The following is a 10,070-nucleotide window of genomic DNA, read 5'->3' as shown; positions in this document are numbered from 1 at the left end:
TCAAGCAGGGTCCGTCTCCTTTTGCTGCGTTCACACAAAAGATGCAAAGCCACACAGCATATTTCTAGCCTTGTATCTCTTTCTTTATCTGAAGTTGAAGCCAGCAAAAAAAAATGTGTGGCTTTGTAGCTGTTGTAGCAGCTACTATACACAGTACACACGTTGGATGTATCTTTGTATCTTCATGTCGCTGGCTTCCATTGAAAAATAATTGTAGCCTGTATCTTTGTAGCGCAAACGCAGCATTAGTGTCAAACTCCACTAATGGATATAATATATGCTGCTATAGCATAAACATAAATTGCATAGGCCAGTGGTTCTCAAACTTGTTCATGTCGAGGACCCCCAAATTGATATTTATTTGGTCGCGGTCCCCTATCTGAAAAGGTTTCGTGCCATGATTTCGTGCCATGATTTGTGTTAAAATAATTCAAAATTATTCAAAAATAGCAGATGTACAAGCTTGTACATCTGCTATTTTTGAATAGCCAACGTATAAATTATGGTTAAAGTGGTTAAAATGATTGTGACGCTAGATTAACACATTTAGCCGGGGACCCCCTGGTACCCCCTCAAGGACCCCTGGGGATCCCCGGACCCCTCTTTGAGAACCAATGGTATAGGCTACATTGTAGCCACTAGCCACATGGCGACTATAACTATAAATTGTGAACTTGATGTTATGAAATGAAATGGCTGTTAATAAACACATCCAGTAGCGTCAGGATTGATGACAATCAATAATGCATGTCCTGTTAAGACATATTCCACATTATAACTGCATGGCCACACGAGTAAGTTAAAGTCATACAGTGCTGTGTAACTTTGCGGTTCCAAAGCACATCCTGTGAGTGCCTGCATCATTTTGGCAGGAGTGTAGGGGGCAGACACTGACAGACACTTACGTTGCAGCTAAAAAGTAATATTTAGAGAAGTGGTCCCACTGACATATTTCTGTGGAATAGTTGTATAGAGCAGTGGAAAATGATATAAAAAAAATAACTAGTTTTTATGATTGACAAAGTGACACAGTATGATTTACTCAAAATATAGTAGATACACAGCAATGCAAAAAATGTTTTTTTGTGGAATAGCATACTTAAAGAACTCAAGTATTTCATTTGCAATTTATACACACTGTATATTATACAGTATTATATAGCTTTACATATTATTGTCGAATAGGTAGGCCAGTCGTTCTCCTTGATCGAGGGGTTCCAGGGGGTCCCCAGCAGGCTGCATGTTGGCAATTTAAAAATAGCTATAGACCAATTATTTGTTTACCAACATTGAGACTGGATGCACAGGTGATTGTTTCACGCAATCAATTCTCAACCTGTTGTTTTGGGCACCCCAACCCCCTCTTGTGTGTTGGCTAGTGAGGCGCGTCCTAGCGAGACCTGATAGAATGGGTTTCATTGCGCACATACTGGTTGCACGCATACTGGTTCTTATCAGTGTGACGTCGTCTGTTAAGGGGTCTATAGCAATTGCTTTTAGTTTTTTTTAAAGATATTGAAAATGTTAGGAACATTTTGAATAATTTTCTTTGACACAAATCTTCTATTCTGGGGGTCCCTGACACAAAACGTTTTCATATGGGCGTCCGCGGCCAAATGAATATCAATTTGGGGATCCTTGACATGTAGGAGTTTGAGAACCACTGATGTACAGTAGGCTACACTTGTGATATGATTATTTCAACCTTCTAAATGACTCTTATTCCCTGGTGAGTCAGGTCATTTTTTTCTCTAATGCTTTGCTCAGTAACGTACTGCATAAACCTGAACCTGACCACACATATATATATATATATATGTATATATATATATTTGTATTATTTTCTCAACTATCCACTACAGTCTGACGAGCTCAATCAGTTTGATATTTCACATTACTCTGCAGAGAGCAATACAGAACATGTCAGTCAAAAGGCAAGAAGGGCTCAAAACTAATCAATTCAAGCAGCCACACTATGATTTGTTAAGGGTTAACGTGGCTGTCGCCATCGGCCTGTTTGACAACGAGCTTTTGCCGGTCTCCTGTGGCCTGTGTAAATCATAGAGCTATTATAAACATGTGGATATGCTGCACGCAGGCCCCTCTGTAAAATGCCTGTGTTGCTTCTGATAAGGGAAGTAAACTTAACAACTCTGTCAGTTTCAATTGGAAGATTTCCCCCTGATATACGGATGATAATTTGATCCATTCAGACTATGGCAGTATGGTATGCTCCAGTGAACGCATGGTATTGTTGTAAAAAAAAAAAAGGCAAAGGGTTGACAAGGTGGCTCACACACACGCCCTGAACATGAATAGGGAGTCACTGGACTGGGAGGAATGCTTCAGTATGAATGTACAATGGTCTTCCTGCATAACGCACACACTCAAACCTCTCTCACACACGTTATGTCACAACTATCTCACATTACGGTTATATATTTTAAAAGAGAGGATGCTGTAGGGCCTCGTGATAAAAACAAGATGCTCAACAATCTCAATTGTGGACTCGTGAGTCATGAATATTTAAACATAATACCGTAATGTCACCACAGAGTTGGTTGTACCATCATTATATCTCTCCCATCAGGATACAATTCCTTATAAATTAAATCATGATGGTGCATTCACTCATTTTTTTCCTGCAATGGAAGCGATGCCTTCCAATCAGCAGTAATCCACTAGCAGTCGCTCAGTGGGAAGCATGGAGACAATGCCCGGGTTTTCTCATTAACCAGATGTGATTCAAAGCAAAGTGTTCGCTGGGGGTTCTGAACTTCTGTCTGACTGCAACCATATCTGACACAGCTATATCTGGTGCCATCATTATAAAGATGCATGATGATCCAGATGATTGCTTCAAATCACTATGTAAGAAGCGATTAGCATTCGCCCCCGCCGCCACTTCAAGGATGAGTGGACCAATACTGTGCCAGGAAAAAGGCCTGTCATGATTTACCATATACAGGAAATTATTTATGCTGTAACACCCTTACAAAGTTACATTTACTCAAGTTCTGTACTTTTTACTTTAGTGGAGTATTTCCATTTTTCAATACTTTTACTTATTCACTTACTTTTACTCCACTACATCTCAGAGGCAAATATTGTGCTTTTACTCCACTACAATTATTTGAAAACTTTAGTTACTATTTACTTACTTATAAAACATACATTAACCACTTCAGCCCTATTTTTTTACATACTGTAGGCTATATTTGAAAATAGCAGATCTACAAGCTCACAACAGTTGTGAGCTTGTACATCTGCAATTTCAAACATTTTAGTACTTTTACTTTTGGTACTCGGAAGTATATTTTGATGCCAATACCTTTGTACTTTTACTCAAGTAACATTTTGAACACAGGCCTTTTACTTGTGATAGAGTATTTTTATATTGTAGTATTGCTACTTTTACTTACTCAAAATGTCTGAGTACTTCTTCCACCACTGCCTTTTAGTATATTCATATACGCCACATATAGATTGCCAGCCAGCCAGCTTTACCTTTCATTTCATATGTTCAGCTTTGAACTTGACGCCCAAGCGGTGGAAACATCTTTCAGGTTTGAATTACCGCAGAAACCATTTCAATTGATTCAACGCTCCTTTTGCGATGAAATTAGGAGATGCCCTTCAAAGTCACACCAGTCCATCAAAGGGACATTTTTCTCTCCCCTTTTTTCCCCATAACACTTCCGAATTAATTAACCCATTAAGACCTGAGGCCAATTCTAAAAAATGTCTTCTAAATCCTAACAGTTTTCTGAAAAACTTATGTTGCTTTATCAGTGGTGCTTGAACTTTTTCATGTCAAGGACCCCCAAAATTATATGTATTTGGCCACAGACCCCCCCCCCCATCTCAAAATATTTTGTTCCAGGGACCCCTAGTAGCAAAGATTTGAGTAAAAAATCTTCGCTTTAAAATAATATATATATTCAAAGATTTGCACAAATTGTCACGATTTTTGAAAAATAGCAGATCTGCAAGCTCGGCTACGAGCTTGTAGATCTGCTATTTTTGAATAGCCAAAGTATAAAATAATCATTTTTTAGCTCAAATCTAAAATGACACAGATGCTTTCCCGGTTTTAACGGCTTAAAATCTAATTAAAAATCAGGAGATGTCAAGGGATTTTCTTCAAGGCTGGATCAGGGAAGTCAGCCCTTGTCTGGTGTGAAAGGCATCCTTCACTGAGGACAAGCCCTGTGTTCACAATTCAATTTTTCATCAAAAAATAGTTTTAATCTCAGTTATACTCAGTACACAGTGAACCCATCTTAGCAGGGAATCCATAGCCCGTATCATCCATTCCCTTCCCTTTTTGGTCTTGCCTAAGCAATTTTAGATTGGAAAATGCTGTGTGTGATTATGTGTTTGTGTTTTTTCTGCATCTCATGTATTTTTATGATTTAGGGGTGCGGCTTGTCCTGTTGCTATGGGGTTCAAACTGTAGCCTGGCTGTATATGATGCTTGATGATTGATATGGTTGGAAGAAGTACTTTTTTAAACTTAAGTAAAAGTAGCAATACCACCATAGGCCTACTTACAAGTTACAAGTAATGTTAAAGGCTGTATTCAAGTAAAAGGCATGTATTCAAAGTTTTACTTGAGTAAAAGTAAAAAAGTATTGGCACCAACATATACTTAAAATACCAAAGTAAAAGTACTTAAAAAAAAAAAGTCAAACCTTTTTGAAAATAGCACATTTACAAGCAATGCGATGTGTTGTGAGCTTGTAGTTCCGGTATTTTCAAATATCCAAAGGATCAAATAGGGCTTAAGTGGTAATGCATTGTTTGTAATAATAATCAAAATCTGCAGTGTAAGCTGCCAAATTATTGTAGTGGAGTGAAATATACAATATTCACCTCTGAGATGTAGTGGATTTTTTTTACACAAATCTTTTCTTCTGGAGGTCCCTGGCACAAAACGTTTTCAGATGGGGGTCTGCGGCCAAAATATATATCAATTTGGGGGTCCTTGAGTTGAAAAATAACTACTGTTTAGGCCATTCCTCCAGGTACCGTCAATGTCAGAGGAGTCTGGAAATGAAGTAATGATAAAAATAAAACTGAAAAGAACAATAAATCTCTATGACTGGCCAGATTATCCTTTATATTTATGAACTATAATGTTCATAAGCCAGTGCCTGAGAAAATGCATGGAGAGACAACATGCAAGGTTAAACTAAATGATAGGGATGGAACAAACATCAAGGTTAAATTATATTATATAGGGATGGGGGCATTCATTGCATGTGGAAGCTACGCCTTTGTCCTGTTTAATCTGTTATGAATTCAAATGAGTCAGAGCTCAGTAATTTGCATCAACAAAATAGACAGAAACAGACATTATTATAATGACTGCTTTACTGAAAATAGTAATTTGACAGAAACACAACAGCACACTTGGAAATGGATAAATGCAAATGGTGTGATAAGAATATGCAAAGAGAGAATGAATGAATAAATGAATGACTGGATACATCAACAAACTAACCGAATAGATGACCATAAGAAGGAAGAAATAAATGAATTTATAAAGCAACAGTAAATGAGTTTGCATGCCATGATTGAGGACAAAGCACCAAACTGTGCACAGCAATTTTGACTGTTGTCACAGCTAGGGATATAGCGTAGTAAAACTTAAAACAATAAGCCTTTCCACAAATTACGGTCTGGGAAATTATGCTTGTACAGGAACAGATAAGCAATTGTAACAGAATTGAACCGGAAATAAATAAACACATAATAATAAGCAATAGGCAGACAGATAATAACTGGGACTACGAAGAACAAAACAAAAACAAAAAAAAATATGACCTTACAGTTGACCTGTTGTGTAACGATGTCTGGATGTATGTTAGGGAAGCTGGGTATGATTGTCGTTCTTGTGGCAGTAGATTCAGTGGAGATGGAACCAAGTTCTCTGGTTCTTTAGGAGCACATCAAGTTTGTTTGGAGGTGAAATCTATTCGATGCGTTTCACCAGAAATCGATGTGCTCTAAAAGCATACAGTATACTCACTGTGCCGACTTCAGGCTTCTGATTTTAACATCATCGTAATACGGAGAGAGGAAATGTGGCTCAACTATACCCTGTTTGTAATTACACACAGGAAAGCAGCATGTCCTAATTCCTCTACTACAGCTACGGTACGCGGCGGGAGAAGTGACTCATGATTGTCATTCCAGAATAGGCTTTCCTGTGATAATGAAAAATTTACCACACACGCTGCATTGATACCTGCCCCGTTCCGAGGAGATGTGCAATACAATCGAGCTCTTAAACCAAGCTATGAATATTTCAGGACTCTAATTTCAGACGTCCCTGAAGGTGATTTGGTTGTTTAAACGGATCCACCTCAAGGACAGATGGAGAAAACAGACGAAGATAGTTAAAAAACAAAGCGAGAAGCAAATAAACAACTGAGATCTATAAAGCTTTAGCTCACAAAATATTCCCTGTCATTGATGAAACAGTCACTGAACAATGCCTCCCCTACACTACAACAGTTGTTCCATTTGATGCATACTGCTATGCAGACCCTGGACTGGGAAAACATGACCTATTTACTCTGAAGAGAATAAACAGCCTTCGAATGTAATTTCAATCCTAAACACTGTTGGTTTGCTGCTCCCACGGTGCCAAAGAAAACATCTCATTGTTACAGATACATCGGCTCCTATCAGTGCATTGGTTTCACTGTTTGTATGTTGAGATTACAGCTCGGCTTTTGTTATATAGGGACTCTTTCCGCCCGTGAACTTTCTACACCCCCAATACTCTATGCGAGACTGGGGTTTCATTTGACAGAGTCAGGCATGTACGCTTCACAGCAACACACATCAAAGAGCCTATAGGCAAAAAATAATCTGTGTTCTCTGAGGTGTACATTATTCAAATGGAATAAGTTCCTCCCTTTACACCGTCCTCCATACTCTACAGTACAGTACATCTCCTCTGTGTCTGCAGCTGATGGTGCTCCTGTGAAGAAGCAACAGAGCAGGAGATGTGTTTCCCTGCGTCACTCACTGCTGGCTCCGTGGTGGAAGCTGTCGTGTCCCCAAAAAGGGACAGAGAGATGAGAAGTTAATGCTCATGTACTGCAACCCTTCCTCCCCCATTGCACTGCAGAGAGAGTTCTGGCATGAGAGCACAGACTGTCTGTCAGCCAGCAGCACCAGTCACTGCTCTGTCCCTATTCACCAGTCCATGATGTGACATACTGGTCTGTCCCTATTCACCAGTCCATGCTGTGACATACTGGTCTGTCCCTCCCTATTCACCAGTCCATGCTGTGACATACCGGTCTGTCCCTATTAACCAGTACCATGACATACTAGTGTGCCTTGCATGAGATTATCACAGAAATCCACAAGGCTATTTGGCCCCCTAATTAAAATCTGTGTATTAAACACTTGGAATTGTAAGTTCATGAACAGTTCACAGTGAAAGTGTCTCATTGATTTATTTTCCGCTGCCCACGTGAAACAGATATGATTATTATTTAAAAAGGAGGAAAGCTGGGGGGAGGGGGGATGGGGGGGGCAACAGTTTCTAAAAACTTTGATAAAAAGAGCATTTTAGAGATGGGCGAGAAATCATTAAAGGAATACTACTCATCCCTAAAATGAGTAAATCAGTTACTCACCCTCTGATGCCTTAAATTCATGGAAATGTTGGCATGCATTCACGGTGAATGAAGACAAAGAAAAACTGCGAAAATACTTGATGAGTTTAAGTTAATAGGAGGCCAAGTTTAACAGCAGCAAAACTATTACAGTATAGCCTCTACGCAAAGTGTCATGTACAGTATCCAGTCGAATGCTCAGTACTTTCAAAACATGCATTTTCACGAAAACTTAAAACATTTCCAAATGAACAGCCTGGTAAAGCATGCCTGGGCGAGCAGCACGTACAGTACATTTGAACTTGGCTCCAGTTGAAACTCGCTGTTGTTAAACTTGGCCTCCTGTTAACTGCAATTCACCAATTATTTTATATTCGTATTTTCTGTAACACAATATACAGTGAGCCTTGCATGAGAGCATCACATAAATCCACAAGGCCATTAGGCCCTAATTAAAATCAGTGTATTCGACACAAGTTCATCACGAGTTCACGGCACAAAATACGTCTCATTGATTTGGTCCTCCTATTTGTACCAGAGATGAACGCCTGAGCGATGGCTAAACAAGGCAGTTTGCACAGTTTACAAATGATCCTCCTCCGCTAGAAAATCTTTAAATCATTCTCCAAAGTCATGTTTATCCCACATCCTCTCTAGTTGCAGCGCACACATTGATGCATCACACAAACATATTTACTCTCCATCTCTCTCTCTCTCTCTCTCTCTCTCTCTCTCTCTCTCTCTGAGGACTGCTTAAGCCTGATCAATGATAATCATGTAATAACTACATCAACTACTTTAAGTACTGTACCGACCAAATGGTCTTTCATCTATTACACCCATGGACAGTCTTTACTGTAATCCTATGAGGAGGCGGTCTCTCTTTACCCAGAACCACTTACAGGAATATTGCAGCTCTGGACTCGGCAATTAAAAATGCCAGCTCTCACCTGGGAAAACAACAGAACTTTTTTCGTGTTGTTTTTTGAGAATGTGCTGTAAAAAAAAGAAGAAAAAAAGATTATGTATTCTTGGAGTTGTAAATATGAAGTCCAATTGCACAAAATGCTAAATTTTGGACATGTCATTATAGGTGAACATTATTTTAACACATTTTCACAAATAGCGAAAATAGCAGCATCTACAAGATCACAGCGTGAGCTTGTAGACGCCTCATTAGAGCATATTTATTTACAACATAAAGGGTTAAAGTAAAAAGGGTTTTAACTTTCAATATACATGTACACTCCTTATGGTGTTGTAGGATATTTAGCGTAGCATATTCATAATTCGTATTCAGGGTGCTTGTTCCATCGCCAGAGGAAGGAAGGGCTTTGGTTCCACCTCCAAACAAACGTTATACTGTAGGTGCTGCTCATAACCAGAGAGCTTGGTTCATACAGTACACAATGCTATTGAACTTCCAACTCCCAGGCCTTCATTGCATTACATCTAAGTTGGGAATTATTACCGTCTGACCCCAAAATAGTTTTCAGAACTGGCTGAATAGTAGCTGGACCTATTCATCAATTAGTGAAGTAGTTCCATTACATTACATTGTTCTTATGCTATTTTAGTTAGTCTTAATATTATCTAGTACTTTGAAAGTACTTTGTATTGATTGTATTTTTCTGTGCTAGCATAGTAGATATGAAGATACCTTTATTTTTGGTTATTTCGCTAATTCAACTTATGAACGGTCACGTACAGAAGGTGCTGAAACCCATCTTTTCCAACTTGAATCAGTTGCAGCCAATCAGCTCTCATTCATCTCCATGCAGAGAAACTCAGGCATGCTGAGCAACCCAAGGCTCTGCTGGAGGAATTGGAATTCTCAGTGGGGAGTCTTTCATGGGCCTGGTTCACTCCTGCCTTTACTCCCAGCATGACACCTTTTTAATATGGACACGGACTGTCATATATATATGCGCATGACCATGTATGGGCAATGCAGTCGGATCTGCGGTTCTGCACAACCGCCTATCTGACCGACTCGACGGCGGGATTCTCAACTCCCTTGGGTCGAGTTTGAAGTCGGTCGAGATACGTGAACTACAAACGGACAGACGTACGTACAGAGATCTTTGAACAAAAATCTGAAAGCGTGTTGCGATGCGAAATGTGAGCTTGTAGATCGTCTATTTATTTATTTTAGAAAATATTTATTTTCAGTTAATTGTTTCACGTGGTTCACTCAGCAGGGACACAGCTAGCCCCATTTAGAACCTCTCCCTCCGCTATGTAGCTCCGCTATGTAGCTCCGAGATGAGGTCCTACGTGGCCCGGTGCCGTTTGAGCAGGACATTTTCGAATATTTTCCACTTTACATGTTTCTTACCCCTTTCTGCACATCGTATCCAAAAAGTAAAGGTTTTCTGAAATGCTCTCAGATGTTTTAACTTCTAGCGCGCAATAAAATATATCCAACGA

Source organism: Gymnoscopelus braueri (genome assembly GCF_963280865.1).
Source record: "Gymnoscopelus braueri genome assembly, chromosome: 21".
NCBI classification, from domain to species: Eukaryota; Metazoa; Chordata; class Actinopteri; order Myctophiformes; family Myctophidae; genus Gymnoscopelus; species Gymnoscopelus braueri.
The sequence above is the reverse complement of the archived record's forward strand: the minus strand, read 5'-3'. Positions refer to the sequence as shown.